Raw genomic sequence first — 15,151 nt, 5'->3', positions numbered from 1 at the left:
TGACGCATTGTAGTTTGACCCCATTTTTACAAATATAACACTGCTGAATTTGGTGTGGACACACATTTGTGTAGTGAGTCAAAAGGGTGAAATAAAATCCCCATAACAGCAGATGGTGTGAGGCTCTATTATTAGTAAGCTGAAGCTCTACACAGTATTTGCTCTTTTTTTTTTTTGCCCGTCTGCATGTTAAAAGTTTGATTATCCTCCAACTAAAGCAATAATTTGTCATTTAAAAATAAACAATTCACACATTCTCCATGTTTTCAGTTTTGATGGCATTCCCAGATTCATCATTGAAAAGTGTGTCCAATCAAATGAATCCATACAAACTCAAACCATTTGTTTTCATCCAATCAATAGCGTGTAAACACGAGTGGAGTGTGGAGATCACAGATGTCGCCCATACGGTGGCTCTCTGCTGCCCGGGGCTGCCAAGTTGTCCAAACCCCGGTGTCAAATCAAATACAATCAGCTGTAGGTCCATCCCATTCAAATCTATATTAAACTGTCCACCCGTCCACTGATCTGTGCCGACGGTCATGCATAGGGGAAGAACTGCAGGGAGAATATGGCTTTAATTTCGCCACAATATAGAGATCAATGCGGCTCAGTCTGTCAGAACAGAGAGGAGAAATTTGTGCAGCCAAACAATGTCTCTGTGCCTGCACGCTCAGCGGACGCTATACATTCATTTACATTTTATACCATGCTGTGACCAGGCCATTTCCACCAGGGGGCCTGTGTGTGTGTGTGTGTGTGTGTGTGTGTGTCGTCCCGTTAGATATAAATTGTACCTTCTCAGTTTGAGTCCAGCCTGTTGGACGTAAACTATCACAGCGCCCGGGAGCTAATAAGAGCAGCAAGTCGCCCCATGCATGCAAATCTGCTCTGTGTGAATAATTTACTGTCACTCGGGGTGCATGCAGCCTCCGCTCTCGCCCCAGAGATAATCTGATTCATGCACTTTATATTTGTTTTCATAGTCTGTGACGTATGGAGCGTACGGCCGTACGGCCAATATTGACTCGATGAATAAGGCATTGGTAAATAATTATTCCAATAAATTTGGAAAAAATGGTAATTAACAAGTGAGTTGTGGCTCCAGCTGTAATTTTCAATCCCTCTTTATTTATCAGTATGTCACGAGTTATGGGTTAAGCTAGTATTTTCTGTATTAGTACTGGAATAGTCTCTGACTCCAATTTATATATTTTCTGTATTTATTGTGAATGTCTTATGTCTCTAATATTACTTAAAGACAAAGAGGGGCGGGGCCATGCACTTTATCACTTTGATCATACTGTGATTAAGGCAATTATGTATTTGTTAAATTTCATCTGTTGGCATAATGCAGCTGAAATCAGCACGAATCCAAATGTGTTTACGCTGAGTAACAGCCCTGGATTATGTGATTGTAAATCAATTCCATCTGTCATTTTGAAGTCCTAATTGCAGTATGCAACATGACGTGTGTACCTGGAGAGCAGGTTTCTGTCATACATGTCTACATTAGCTATGTGGATCCTATTTACAGCTGGGTAGCTGTGACTGAGATCCAATCAGAATCCCAGCCAAATTGCTTTGTGATTGCAATGCGTCCTGCAAGCATTTACACCTTTAACAAGCAATTTTCTTTACCTAGATAATGTATCCTGTTTTAATGTAAACTGTAATGGTGTCGCAGATTCCCCATGGCCTGTTTTAGCTGGATTCTGAGAGTGTGTTGAGGTGTGTGTGACTGAAAGGTTTCCTTAGAGGTAAACCAGTGGCCTGAGAAGCACAAACATCAACACATGCATTCTTTAAATATGCAGGAATGAAATGAAATCCGGCGTTCTTCCAATGGGTGCTTTTCTAAATGGATTTCTGCCATCTCCACTAAAGTTTAATAAAGTGGCATCAGGCACAGATTTTGTAGTATTATTTCCTGGTGAGTTACTTGTGGAAGCTTTCCGAGCTGTCTGATGAAATTCTGTACAGTTCTAAAGGAGTTTTCTCACAGATCAATAACAGTAATGTTGTTTCCAGTTTGGGAACTATGAATTATTAAAATTACACTTTGGGGTTTGATGGCGCCTTGAGGTTGTAAAATTCATTCAGATCTGAAAGGACAACGTGAGTTTTCAAATTTCACAAGAAATATCAGGATATTAAAATCAGGCAGAACAAGATATGAAACGAGATCAATGAGATGTTGAGAAATCGGGGCGATATAAAAAGAGTCCGAAGAGTGATCACACGTTAAAGCAGCACCAAGAGCTGAGAGGGGAATCAATTAAATAGTGAATAAACTAGAGGCAAAATTATGGGAAGTGAAGCAAGAAACAGCTGGAGAGTGAGAGCTCATTATTTTATAGCTGAGCGCAGAAAATCCATTATACATGTGTGGGCTTTAGCATGAGGCTAAATTAGGATATGAGTAAACAGAACACCTCACTCCTCCCTGGGGACCGGTCTCCTCAGGTTCTGCTTTTAATTTGTCTCCTCGTTGTGTAATAATGAATTTGTTTCACTACGGATTTGCGTCGACACAAATCACGCAAATCCCCCCCAGCGCAAAATCAAATCTGTTTTTGCTGCACAGTTTGTGTAGAAATGTAAAATAATCGACTCACAGATTGATTGTTCAGAAATGTATTGACTCTAAGTGGATATCATGGAGATCAGATCAAAACTTTCCTCTTAAAAAACTGACCAATAAGATCTATAATTAACCCTTTAATCTATCAGTTATCTAGAAATTGACCCAGATTTTGTACTGATGAAACTGGTCTTCGTGGGTGTGTGTGTGTGTGGTGGCTTTTGTAAATAGGCTCCCTGACGTGCAAATGAGGAAATAGCATAATCACGCCTCCATCAATGCAAACGGCTGCTAACAGACGTTTATGAATGAGGGAACATTGTTGCGTGACACTATTTACCCACACATTGAATTTCATGCTGTGTCTTATGAATCAACCCCAGTGTGTGTTGTTCTCATAATGAACCGGCCTCCAGAGAGAGAAAAACGACTGTAATATCACGCTGTAGTACTTTACTGGATCATTCCCTGTGAATATGAAAGATGAAGAGCGCACACACACACATGATACAGGCAGGAATCAAACTCGCCCCTGGTAAAGGACTGCAGAAGCTTTTTTTTTCTTTTTCTTTTCCAAGGACAGACGCATTTAGACACATTACCTGAGCTGACAGACAGCGTAGCCACGGAGGCCGCGCTCATATGTCCCCTCTAATGAATTAAAACAGTGGCTGCCGTCGCTGATAGAAGACAGCATGGGGGTTGGCTGCAGGCTTATCTGGCGAAGTCTCGGGGGACGGCAACGTAGGAGGGAAGAGGAGGGAGAGTAGCCTCCAGCGAGACATCTTCATCAGTTTTTAGAACGTCATCAGCACATAAACGCTGCCACCGCCGACACCTCGCTGCCTGTGGACCCGCCGCCGTCATCCTGTCCCCTCTAATGGTTGTCATCTGCTTGTCTCCTGTGTCCGGTGTCGTACAGGGTCTCTCTTGGGTTCCTCGCACTCGACGCTTCTGTAATTCTCGCTCGGCGCACAAGGCCTTTTCTTTCTTTCCGCCTCAGTGAAATGTCCCCTTGTGCCAAGCTGCATTGTGACTGGAGTCGGGGGTTGGCGATAAGGTGAAGCGTGTGCAGCGGTGATCTTTTCAAGTGATCAGTGGCCTTTTTACAGACGGCACTTTGTCCTTCGTCTGGTTTTTTTTGCTCGAGCCGGCTCACACAATACACTCCCTCAATTCATCCGTATTCACCTGCAATCTTTACAGAGGTGTACTTCAAATATAATCATTTACCAAAGGCCTTCTAGTCATCCACTGCTCTTATGTGAATCTTTCCCTGGAAGCCAATTCATTATGAGGTGAAAGCTGTGCATAGACTGAGCCTCTCATATCTCTGCTGGATGTCTGGGGCGTGCTGTAAAGACGGCACTGAGAAACATAAAGGGAGCTCATCAGGCCTGATTTGCACTAAGCAGATCCATCCATGAACATGTGCTCGAGCATGGTAGCGCTCACTCTGCAGCTGCACACACTCGTAGGCTCCACTCGTCTAACAAAGCGGGTCTACCTGGAGTGTTCCTTGTCTGCTCCTTTCAGGCTTGCGGCCAAGTGCGCCGCAATAGCCCCGACAAGTGTGTCCTCAATAAAACCCGGTCGGGTGGAGGGTGTGAGCCGCCCTCCGAGCCAGTAGGTGGTGCCAAGGCATTTGCAACTGGCAAGGTAACCGCCAACATGTAGAGAAAGAAGTAGAAGAAGAAGAAGCAGGCCGGACGTAGCCTGCTTAACTTGGCTCTTACAGTATGTAGTGGCCGGAGGCAGTGGCTCAGTGGGTAGAGCTTCCGCTTGGGAACCGGAGGGCTGCCGGTTCAAGCCCCCGAGCAAGGCACCGAACCCTCAATTGCTCTCCCCTCTGCGAAGGGTGCTAATGTAATGTAAGTCGCTTTGGATAAAAGCGTCTGCGAAATGATCGTATTGAAATTGTAATTGTGGCCAATGGGTGTTGCTTTCACTTCATCCTCTAATGGACAGAAGCTTCCCAATCTCCATCCGAGTCCAATTTCCATATATTTCTTCTCATAGCTTCTCGTTCCTTCAGGACTCGCTCATCTGGAAATGACCCCGGCCCTTTTCTCACACGTCTATCTGGTAATGTTCATTCTGCTTTGTGCGCTCATTCCCACATGCGTCACGTCAGGAACTCTTCCTGACCAGAGTGCATCTGTGAAAGAGGCTATTAGGAACGTGACAATAATGTGATTTCATCGTCATAGCAACATACACAGGACCTCTTGGTTGGACTGTGATGATGGATGACCCCAATCGAGCTGCAAGATGCTGGAGGCAGGTTCAGGGTGACAGCAGACAGTGGGGGGGGGGGGGGGGGCACGGATATGAGGAAGGTCCACAGAGGAAGACGCAAATACAATGCAGGACAATGTATGACAACTGAGTAATCACACAGCGGTGAGCCTGTGACACAGGACTGGACCCTATGGAGCAAACATCTAAATGAGCTCTCCATTCTGATGCGCTCCACTCCACTCAGGAAATGTGATTTGCTGACTGGGTGCAAGATCTCAAATTATTTATAGAATTAATCAATGAGATTGCAGGAGAGGAAAACAGGGAATTCACCGCGCCGCTGTTCAGACAGATTATTATTTGGACGTGTCGGAATGCGCAAGTTTGATTCCTACAGGGTTTATTTATACAGTTCCTTACCAGTGGAAGAACTTGTCCATCACATTTCCATGGCGAAATAATTAAACAACCCTTACTTTCTTTGTGAAACCCAAGTGAGAACTATAACTTCAATCAAAATACACCCAGAGCGTCTCCATCTTATCCATAATGTATGTGTTTCAGCAGATAAGCAGGCCTTATTAAAGCTACATTTGTCTGCATTGTGACGATGACTCAAGCGAGACGTTGCAGCTCGAGCCTAGCAGATGTCAGTAATTGTGAGAGAGTGAAATCACTTTCTGCTTTCCTAAGGTGATGCCAGAGTGGATTTCCAGGACATAGATACATCTTCATTGCTTCCACTTATGTGCTTCTAACTTGACTTGGCAAGACTGCAGCCATTATCAAAAATGTAGAAAACCTCTGGGAGATTTCATCATCAACACGTTCGGATGCTGGTATTAGTATAGAAAAGTTGTGTTTGGGCGAGAAAGAGATGTAAAGTGTAAATTATAGAGCGGTGCTTCCTGGTTTATACAGCACTCAAGGCTGCTGCACGGAGGGAAAAAAACCCTGAGACGTCAAAGTTTTCACTCGTCAAAAATAAACCGGCTACGGAAGTATTTTCCTCACCTGCTGCTGAGTCGGTAAGCATTTTCTTCCCTCTTGTGTTTTCCTCCTGTAAGCAGTTGGTATGAATGAAAGCTGCAAATGTAGGCTACCTGGCAGATGATCAGATGACTTCTCTCTGTTGTTTGTTCTACACTGCACAGGGGGGAGAAAAAAAACCCCTCCTCAGTGAAAACACATATTTAATATATTCACCTGAGAAGAGTTCAGTGAAGAATATCAACTGGCTTATTCAGAAAAGTGCTGTCGCTTATCAAACTGCATGTATTTCCTTGTATAGAAGACGGCGGCTTTTATGTATCGTTTTCTGATCCTAAGTGAAATGTGCCGAGTTCGGTCTGCTACAAGATTTGACAATATTAGGGAGCACAGTGGTTCATATCCCTCACAGTGCTTTTTGCTGTAGTGATCTCACATTTCTACAATATGAGCCAGTTTGTGTCCAGTCTGTGTTTGTGGGTCCTTCTTCATCCAGAAGCATCCGAGTCTCAACTCAGCTGGAAACTCTACACATCTGAAGCATCACATCTATTTCAGTTAATGCAGGTTTAAACATATTGTGCTGGTGTGTTTGGAATTGTGTGTGTGTGTCTGTTCCAGTCTGAGACACACACACACACACACACACACACACACACACACACACACACACACACACACATCAGGCCTTCAGGCTATTCTCAAACCATGTCAGCACTGGCGGTGACTTGATTCCCAACAGTCTCACACTAATCCAATGCAACAATATATAGGATGTTATCTAAGGACTGAGGCGAGAACCTATGCTTATAAATTACATACTTTATTTTATTTTACCTTTATTTTACGAGAAAAGTCCCATTGAGATCATTCCCTTCTCGTCCTAGCCAGCACAAATGTTTTCACGCAACAAAACACAGACTACAACAACAGAGAAACCATCAACTTGAATAAGAATCGGGTAAAAATACAACAAACTGAAACAGTGGCCATGTAAATTGTCCTTCACAAAGTTCTTTAGCAGAGATTTAAAAACACCAAAGGAAACAATCCCAGTTTAAAACATGTCTTGCATATTGTCCCAATCAGAGGGCGCAGCATACTTAGAAGCGCTTCTTCTCTGCTCTGTTTGTGCAGAAGGATCAGACGGAAACCAAATCGGAGACTGTGAACTAAATTAACTACAATGTTTTGGCAAAGCATAGGCAAGAAGATGCACCATGATGTTCAGCATGCAATGCATGGAGACATAAAGCTGACACATTCATATACAGCACATCGCCATGACAACGCAGAAGTTTGTGGAATTAATCTCAATGTCATTTTCTTTCCCCCTTGCGAATGATGTGATGCTGGTTGCAGTAGAACTGTGCTGAAATGAAAAATGCATTAAAAAGTCATCTAGAGGTCAATAAAACCAACAAATGGAATATATGAACAGGGTATTTGTAGCATATGTGTTTGACCACTATGCATAATTCAGATTTTTTACCTGAGGGTAGGAACTGTCAGTCGTGGTGATGGTGTGTTCAGGCGCATTGGTTTTATTAGGTTGCTTAAATATTTATCACCTCGTGTGATTTGGCTCAGAGGCAGCATGTTGATCAGGCAAATGATCGAATGTGAATTAGTTTCCAAATGGTACTTTTACATCTTATCCACTTATTATTTATATTTTATTTCCATGTGGGTTGATTTTATTATATCATTTAGTTTTTTTGTGCATTTCTTTAATAATTTATTCCGATCTCATCTTTAGAAGTCAAACATCCTCACTTAACTGACCCATCAGGTCAAATGTGTGTGTGAAAGGGGGAAGAGCAGGGTTTCCTCATTTTACGTTGCCTGGCGAAGTGGCGTTCTTGGTGTTTGAACAGCAAATGAAGCCTGTGATGATCCCGTCATGTCTTCCGTGTGGCTCATCCAAAGGCCTGCAGTCTCAGCGGTCACATCCATGCTAATGTAGTCCTAATCCTCACCTATTTCTATAATTGTATGCGAAGTGTCTCACGCCCCGTCCTCCCTTGGCTCCCTCATCTCAAAGACGTGCGATCACAGAGGCGTGTGCCGCTAAGCTGCCACCGTTGGCTGACATGTTTGTCTTTGTTCATTCCTTCGCCTGTATAAAGCCTCATCTATCTTGGCTTCCGTCCATCATTTTAATTCGACAGTGGCACGGCTGATGCTCTTCATTGGCTCGTGAGGTATGACCGCACCTGCACCAACGCACGCAGGAAGAATATGGATGACTGACTGTTTCATCTCGCTGAGGCTCTCCGCATTGATCATCAATTGCAGGCCTCTGCTCTCTCTGCTTTATTGTGTTGCCTATAGGCCCTGTGTTTGTAAGTATTTTATTCCTGTGCATCAAAGACTGCTAGTGTGTGAGTGTGAGTGAGTGAGTGGCACATTTTTGCAGTGTGATTGATCTTTCTGATGTCCTCTTGGAAAGTGGTGGGTTTGAGTTGCAGCTTTGCCCGTAGCCAACAAACATGATGCATGGTGGCGTGACGCTATGAAGAGGGGAGCGAGGTGCAGGGGAGCAGTGACACCAATTCATCCATGTGACTGACTCCCTTGTATTACAGAAGCTGGGGGGTGTGGTAGCTTCGTCTGCCTCAGATTACCATAGTTGGTTTTTTTCTGTAGGGAAAAAGCACAATGGCGATTTTGGCAGATATGTGAACACTTTGATGCAGCCGCTTCAAAAAGCTGCACGTTACAACAAACAGGAGGTGGTAGACACACGGGACAGAAACAAGGCTGAGATGATTCTGTTATTGGTGTTTCTGTGATGTCTAAAAGAGACTAAACTAAAGAACCAAAGCTATATATTAGACAACAATCGTTCCGGATTTATTTTCTGGTGTTTTCCTGAAAAGATGCAACTTGGAGTTCAGAAATGTTTCAGGGGCTGCAGACATCTAAGTGCTGTGAGTGAGCTGCTTTTTGATGTGTGAGATTAAAGGGATTTAGCACTTAGATACGTCGTGGTCCGGACGCTCCTGACGGGGTTGCTTGAAAGAGGATGGAAAGCTAAAAGCTCCTCTCCCGTCTCCTATCTGGTTTTCTATGTGTCAGCCTGATGAACTCAGGGCCTCAATTAAAATAATTTCTCCGGCATTATCACTCCTGCATTTAAATGGAGGTGGCTACCAATATGTACGAGTGGCCTTTGATGTATTTGTGTGTGTGCGTTTGTGTATGTATGAGACAGAGGGAGAATTCAGCAGCCTTTTACTCTTCAATCGTGTTATAGATGAGGTTATTGCCAATTTCTGAATGTATGAATGATTGAAGTGGAGTCACAAGAAACGTGTCCTTTACTGAACTTCAATCTTTTATTGTAAAGATAAACCAAACTGAGATTAGTCAGGAACTAAACAGCCATGACAGATGCATCCTGGTGGGCTCGGAGCTACTCTACACACACACACACGGCAGAGTCTAAAGACGGAGGCCCTTGTGCTCTAACAGGTCACCCCTGCCTGACTGGAACGCCTCCTCACCTCTTTACCATAAGAAAGGAATGTAACACACAGTAATTACACATGTAATCTTGGTTTTGATTCAGGTACTTAACGAACACATAAATAATTTCACACAGTATATTAATTTCTACTTGATTTATTATTAATAACAAGCTTCCACTGGGGATAATAGTCTCTGTGCTGTTACTATGCAATAGACTAGTAACCACACTGTTAAATAATGAGTGTGAGAAGTGTGTGTATGAACAAAGATTATTACTATTGACTAACTTGTCAGCCTGCATTTTAATATTATTCCAAACAATCCACACACACACACACACACACACACACACACAGTTTAAGAGGTATGATATGGTAAGATCAAAGTTTTGGCCGTATTTCAGTTAAGCATATGGTGATGATTCTCACACTCTATGCACAAGCGTGTCCGAAGGTTAAAAGGTCATGTAAAGTCATATCATCAATAGGAACGTCGTGCTTCATCTGTGAGCAGAAGAATTAGCTTGGACACACTGATGGTCTTGTAAAACTCTTGATGAGATGCATTAAAGTAGCTTCTAATAGCTTTGTCATCATCATCCTCTCTTTTATGATCACAAAGAGTGAAGTAATCCCTCTGAAGATGAACTAACCTGTTTCTCTATTCATCCGGATGGAACAATGGCGTGTAGGTGTCGCAACCTGCATCTGTCGCACAAACCCGTTTGCACACCAGTTTGTTGATTAAAGTTTCATCATTTCGGTCGGGAGACAACAACTCCTTCTAGATCTGACCTGAAGTTAATGGATTGATTGCGCGACACTGTGCCAGGCCTTCTGTTTCATCTTGATTAATTACTGATTGATGAAGGCTCCCTCGTCTCTTCCCTTTATGATGGATCATAGCAAGGGTTGCATTCGATTCTCACGGCCTGTAAATGTATGTACGAGTGAGGCAGATGGATGCATCTCTGATTGTGTTCCTACATATGTTGAAGTGCATCCGTGTGTACAAGAAACGTGATGGCTTATGCATGTGTGCGTGAGTGGAGTAGCGCTGAGGATGCATGCACTTGTGTCTCTTGTTCCTTTATACATCCCTCAGTGTACGGTGCATGCCGTGGCCCGATTATGCAGCGGCTGTGCGATGAGCGATGCTGGGCTAAAGTCCAACTGAGATGATGCCAGAAGATGTCAGCTCTCTGTGTGGGAGAGTGCGTGTTTACACAGTGGGTAAAAGTGTGGCTGTACATTGGGGATACACTATAGTTAAGTGTCTAAGATGAAAGGAGCAAAGGAACAGGCCAGTGAACCCCCTGAGTAGGATCGTCTTAATCAACCTGACGCTGCTGCCCTTTTCATAGCTTTGGAGAACTTCTTAATATTTTTGCGTGTGGCTTTGCAGAGGACAGAAGAACTATAATCAGAAGATACAGCATCTAAAGAAACAACCAGCCACATGTATACAGTTTGTGCACACGGAGTACAGTGTTACGCATTGAAGGATCTTTGATTTTCCCCCCATTCAGTGCCTTTAAAGTGTGTGGGTTAACTTCCCTTTGTTGTCACTGATGATTCTGCCTTTCACATGCATCCTTAATAGCGCTCTCATTGTTCCAGCTACCTGCACAGGGTCAATACATACAACACACTCCTACATAATGATCCCTCCTGCAGCGTGCTCACAAAAAAGCTCTTGACGCAAAATCATGCATGTCAGTGAGTAAAAGGCAGAATTAGTTACAATCCAGCATTATAGAATAATTTACAACTAACTGGAATCCCTCAAGGCACTCTGCTAGTATCTGGATTGTATTTTATTAGTCTGAATATTGCAGCACAATAAATAATACACTATATAGGTATACACATTTAATAAACAGAAAAAGTATGCAGTTGGTAAACACTGCAGCAGACCAAAGATAGGGACAGAAAATAACAATTAGGCTAAAAAAGGCAGACTACTGGAGTACCACTTTAATATTTAGCGTAATTTAGCCTTTAACCATAATCCCAAAACCTTAATTTAAATTCAACTCTTAATTTGAAGCCTGTGCGGAGGAGGGAAGGCACAATGGGAAAGCACTTTCCTCATCAATCCATTTTTGTGAGGACGTGCTCTCGTAAGTATAAGAGCAAATAGTGTGTGTGTGTGTGTGTGTGTGTGTGTGTGTGTGTGTGTGTGTGTGTGTGTGTGTGTGTGTGTGTGTGTCTCTTCCCGACAAAACTGCATTATTTCTTCAGCATGCCCAGGCATGCAGCTCTGAATGATGTGGGTGCCAACTAAGATTTGGAGCTTTATGTTCACCGTTTTGCCCCAGGCTGCTATTGAGTATACAGTATTTACAGTATATTGGTGTGTGTGTGTGTGTGAGCTGAGTGATGGTTGGAGATTGACCCACTGTTTTACCTCCTCTCAGCAACTGTTTTCATCATTTCTCAAGTCCTCCTTGTGCAAACTGTGAGCTGCAGATTTACCCTCAGCCTTGTTTGTGTGCGTGTGTGTGTATGTCTGTGCACTTGCATTTCGCAAGAACTGTACATATAAAAAACAAAAAATGTGTGCTTGCATTCTGTCCTCAGGATGACTACAAAGCGTGGGACAGGAATCTTTGCAACTTGTTACAAGAATTTTCTTTCCAGCCTGATTGATCCCTTTATTCTCATTGCTCCCAACCCATTCTAATCACTGTAACAGAGCCACTAAATAAGAATTAATATACCGTAGTGTTAGTAAGTGCAACAACCTAGCAGCAGCTGGTGAATTCTCTTTTTAATTTCTGTTCAAGCGTTGCAGTGAAGTATGGAAAGTTATTCTTCAGATCTGGAACTAATATCTGGGGCCAAGCAGAATTATCAAGACAGACAGACAGACAAACAGACAGACAATTTCACAGACATCGTATTCTGCCTCTACATATTGCAGAGTGCTGCATGTGGAAGCATTGTTACAACTAAGAACCTGATTCGGACAAAAGCAAATGGACAAGTCTCAAAATGCCCCAAGATAGATATCTAAATGTGATGTAGTAAAATGACTCTTGTGCCAAAACCTGTTTGAAAACCCACCTCTATATTTAGACAAAATTGATGATTTTGTCTATCCTTACCTGCTATTCAGACTTAGAACTGGGAAGCTGCACGATGTACTAGGTTCCAGCAGACTACACAGACTCCAGCTGGATGAAGTCAGCACAGCTCTCTGACAACTTGTAGCCACATATTTTCTGCCTGTGTGTGCCCGTGTGATTCATGTCTGCAGGCGGCGGCTCACACACACACATCTGAAAATAGCCGATTGCAGCAGACTTACGGGTTACCTGGAGTTCAACGGCCTGACCTCATATATAACTGTGTTTATGAAGCAACTATAACTCATATTCAGTTTCCCTCCCTCTCTCAGAACTATGAGCAAAAAATAAACAATCTTTACATCTCTGATAAATGTGTTTGACTTGGGTTAATTTAGATTTGACAAACTAATCACTGCCAAATTCTCTGTGTATATAAAGCTGAAATCTACAGGCTTCCATTCGTATGTGGTCTTCTTGAGCGGTGAGAGGTTTACTGGCATTCAGAGCAGTTTGTCACGTTTTCTCCTTAGCTATTATTTTGTTTACGTAGCTGCATTGCTAACAAAACTTACTTCACTCTTCTGCACAGTTTGCATATATCGCTATCGGCACAAGGCCTGTGCGTGGCCTTGCTTCAGGTAATTTGTGAGTGAACAGCTATTATGTCTTGAATATAAAAATTGTTAGCCAAATACAATGCTAGCTTGCGATTCTATGAAGTGGGCAATTATCTAAACATTCTCTTACATCACCAAAGGTCAAAATCTGCGATTAATGCCAATATTCAACTGCAAAAGTTGGATAGCCTATCCATTTTTGTGTTGTAGTGTTGATTTCAATCTGTGGAGCTGAAGTTTTTGCTTTCTACACAATTTGAAGAGACTTTATTTCAAGTTACTCAGGTTAGTAAGCTTCTACCCAGCGAAGGGTCAGGTTCAAGAACAGGAACGGTAGATACGTCCATGTGTTTGTTGTGAGGAGCCTCCAGACAGCTGAAAGCACAGAGTAATGGAAGTCTTTGACTGTTACATTCACTTGAACACAACGTCGACAATTTAAAACAAAAATATAGACATTACAGGGACATGACAGTGTTTTCCCAGGCTGCTGCAACAACCGGCCAAGGAGCAACATCGTAGCAATGCTGGTCTGATGGGTTCATGATGATGAAAAATATTTGCAGGTATTTGCTCCGGCCTCTCATTAAAGTCGTCCTCTTTGAATCTAGGACTTCACATTAACCTGCACCACTGCCTGCTGGAGGCGATGACTTGTGAGGGCTATTTTAACCACATTCCTGTGGGGGGTAAATAGAGAACCTGCACACTACTGTACATTACAAAGGCAAAAAGAGGCGCAAAACTCCTGGATGGCCTTAAAATGCTGTCCTCTAAATATGTAGACTTCTATTGGTTTTCGCTGGTATTTTGATGCAAAGATTTCCGGTTCCTCAGAGGTGCTGTTATTTCCGATAACCTGGATAACAGGGAGCAAAGGCTGCAGGGACCAGTGACTGGAAATCGATCTGTTTATGCCGTCGCCACTGAAATTCACTGCAAAAACTCTCACCACCGAACCAACTATGGGATTTTGAGGAGATTCAACTGTGTGTGTTCGTGGCCTTTCTAGCATGCAACCACTGACTCAAAACCCCTACATACCTAAACCCCTCATACTTGTCCTGGCTATGTGTACCCTGTGTTTTCCCTGTAGATCTACACACCACAGGGTGAGTCAAGTTCATGCCTGTACAAAAGAGATCAGCTCTGTTAATGTAGCTGTCAACATTATAAAGTTGAGAAAGGATAATTATTGGATAGAAAATTGCTTCCCATGAATTGCCTGCTTATTGGGACCTTAAGGTTATTTTTACAAATAACAGTCTCCTCTACTATTTGGGTCCATATTTCTAAAACCATGCAGCTATTTTCTGAGTGCATGATGAAGGTAATCAAAGCCCTTTGTCTTCTTGTTTTCTGTGACCCAAATGGCAGCAGTGGGATAATGGTTTGAATAGGGATACTTCAAAACCTTCAAATAATATAATGTGGTGTCAGTAACCTGCACGCTCGGTGAATATATTGTACAGATTGAAGAGGTGAAGAGGTTTAGCCATCTTTGGTGAGGCCGGCTTGCTCTGCCTCATTTGGTTTATTCATTTTCCCTGTACATAGAGGAGAGTTCTTGCCTGTAGCTAACATCTTTAATTTAAGCAAAACCTGACTTCCCAAAATCTGTTAACACATTCAAATATAACTCTTTGCAACTTTAAGACCTCTGTTCGAAATTTCATGTTACCGAAATTATTTTATAATCTATTGTGGTGGAAATAAAAACCTTTGGGAAAACATTCATCATTCATCTCCAGTGAGCCGTGCAATTTGACTTTAAAAATGTAATTTCAGACAAGAGGTGCCACCAGGTACCTGTCGATAGGGAGTGTGTGTGTGTGTGTGTGTGTGTGTGTGTGTGTGTGTGTGTGTGTTGAGTGAGTAGTGAGTGTATTTGTGTTAGAGAGACATCAAAATAGAGCAGTGTGTGTGTGAATCGTGTTTGCAAGCCAGGTAATTTGTTTATGAGTGTGCTTGGCAAGCTCTACCAGAGAGAGATGAGTGCATTTATTGAGCCGATAGCATCCAGAATAGAGGTGTTGGAATAAAAACACAAATGGAGGGATCGATGGATGGAGAGGTGGATAGTTGAGATGAGAGAGAGACGTACATGCCAAGAAATAATAACATGGATGTCCAATACAAAATGATCTCGGTCATAAAATGCAGAACACACAA

The 15,151-nt window shown here is 42.7% G+C and overlaps 1 protein-coding gene across 2 annotated transcripts in view; it reads left to right on the top strand.

The window, feature by feature from the left end:
* The window catches only part of erbb4b (erb-b2 receptor tyrosine kinase 4b), a 234,144-nt gene that overhangs the window by 66,314 nt on the left and 152,679 nt on the right, over positions 1-15,151 (top strand). The window lies entirely within an intron of this gene.

This window comes from Genypterus blacodes, unplaced genomic scaffold (assembly GCF_046128005.1).
Source record: "Genypterus blacodes isolate CSIRO-AG114 ecotype Tasmania unplaced genomic scaffold, CSIRO-AGI_Gbla_v1 ptg000214l_1, whole genome shotgun sequence".
In the NCBI taxonomy this organism is placed as follows: Eukaryota; Metazoa; Chordata; class Actinopteri; order Ophidiiformes; family Ophidiidae; genus Genypterus; species Genypterus blacodes.
Note: the sequence above shows the minus strand (reverse complement) of the source record. Positions and strands in the feature narration are given on the sequence as shown.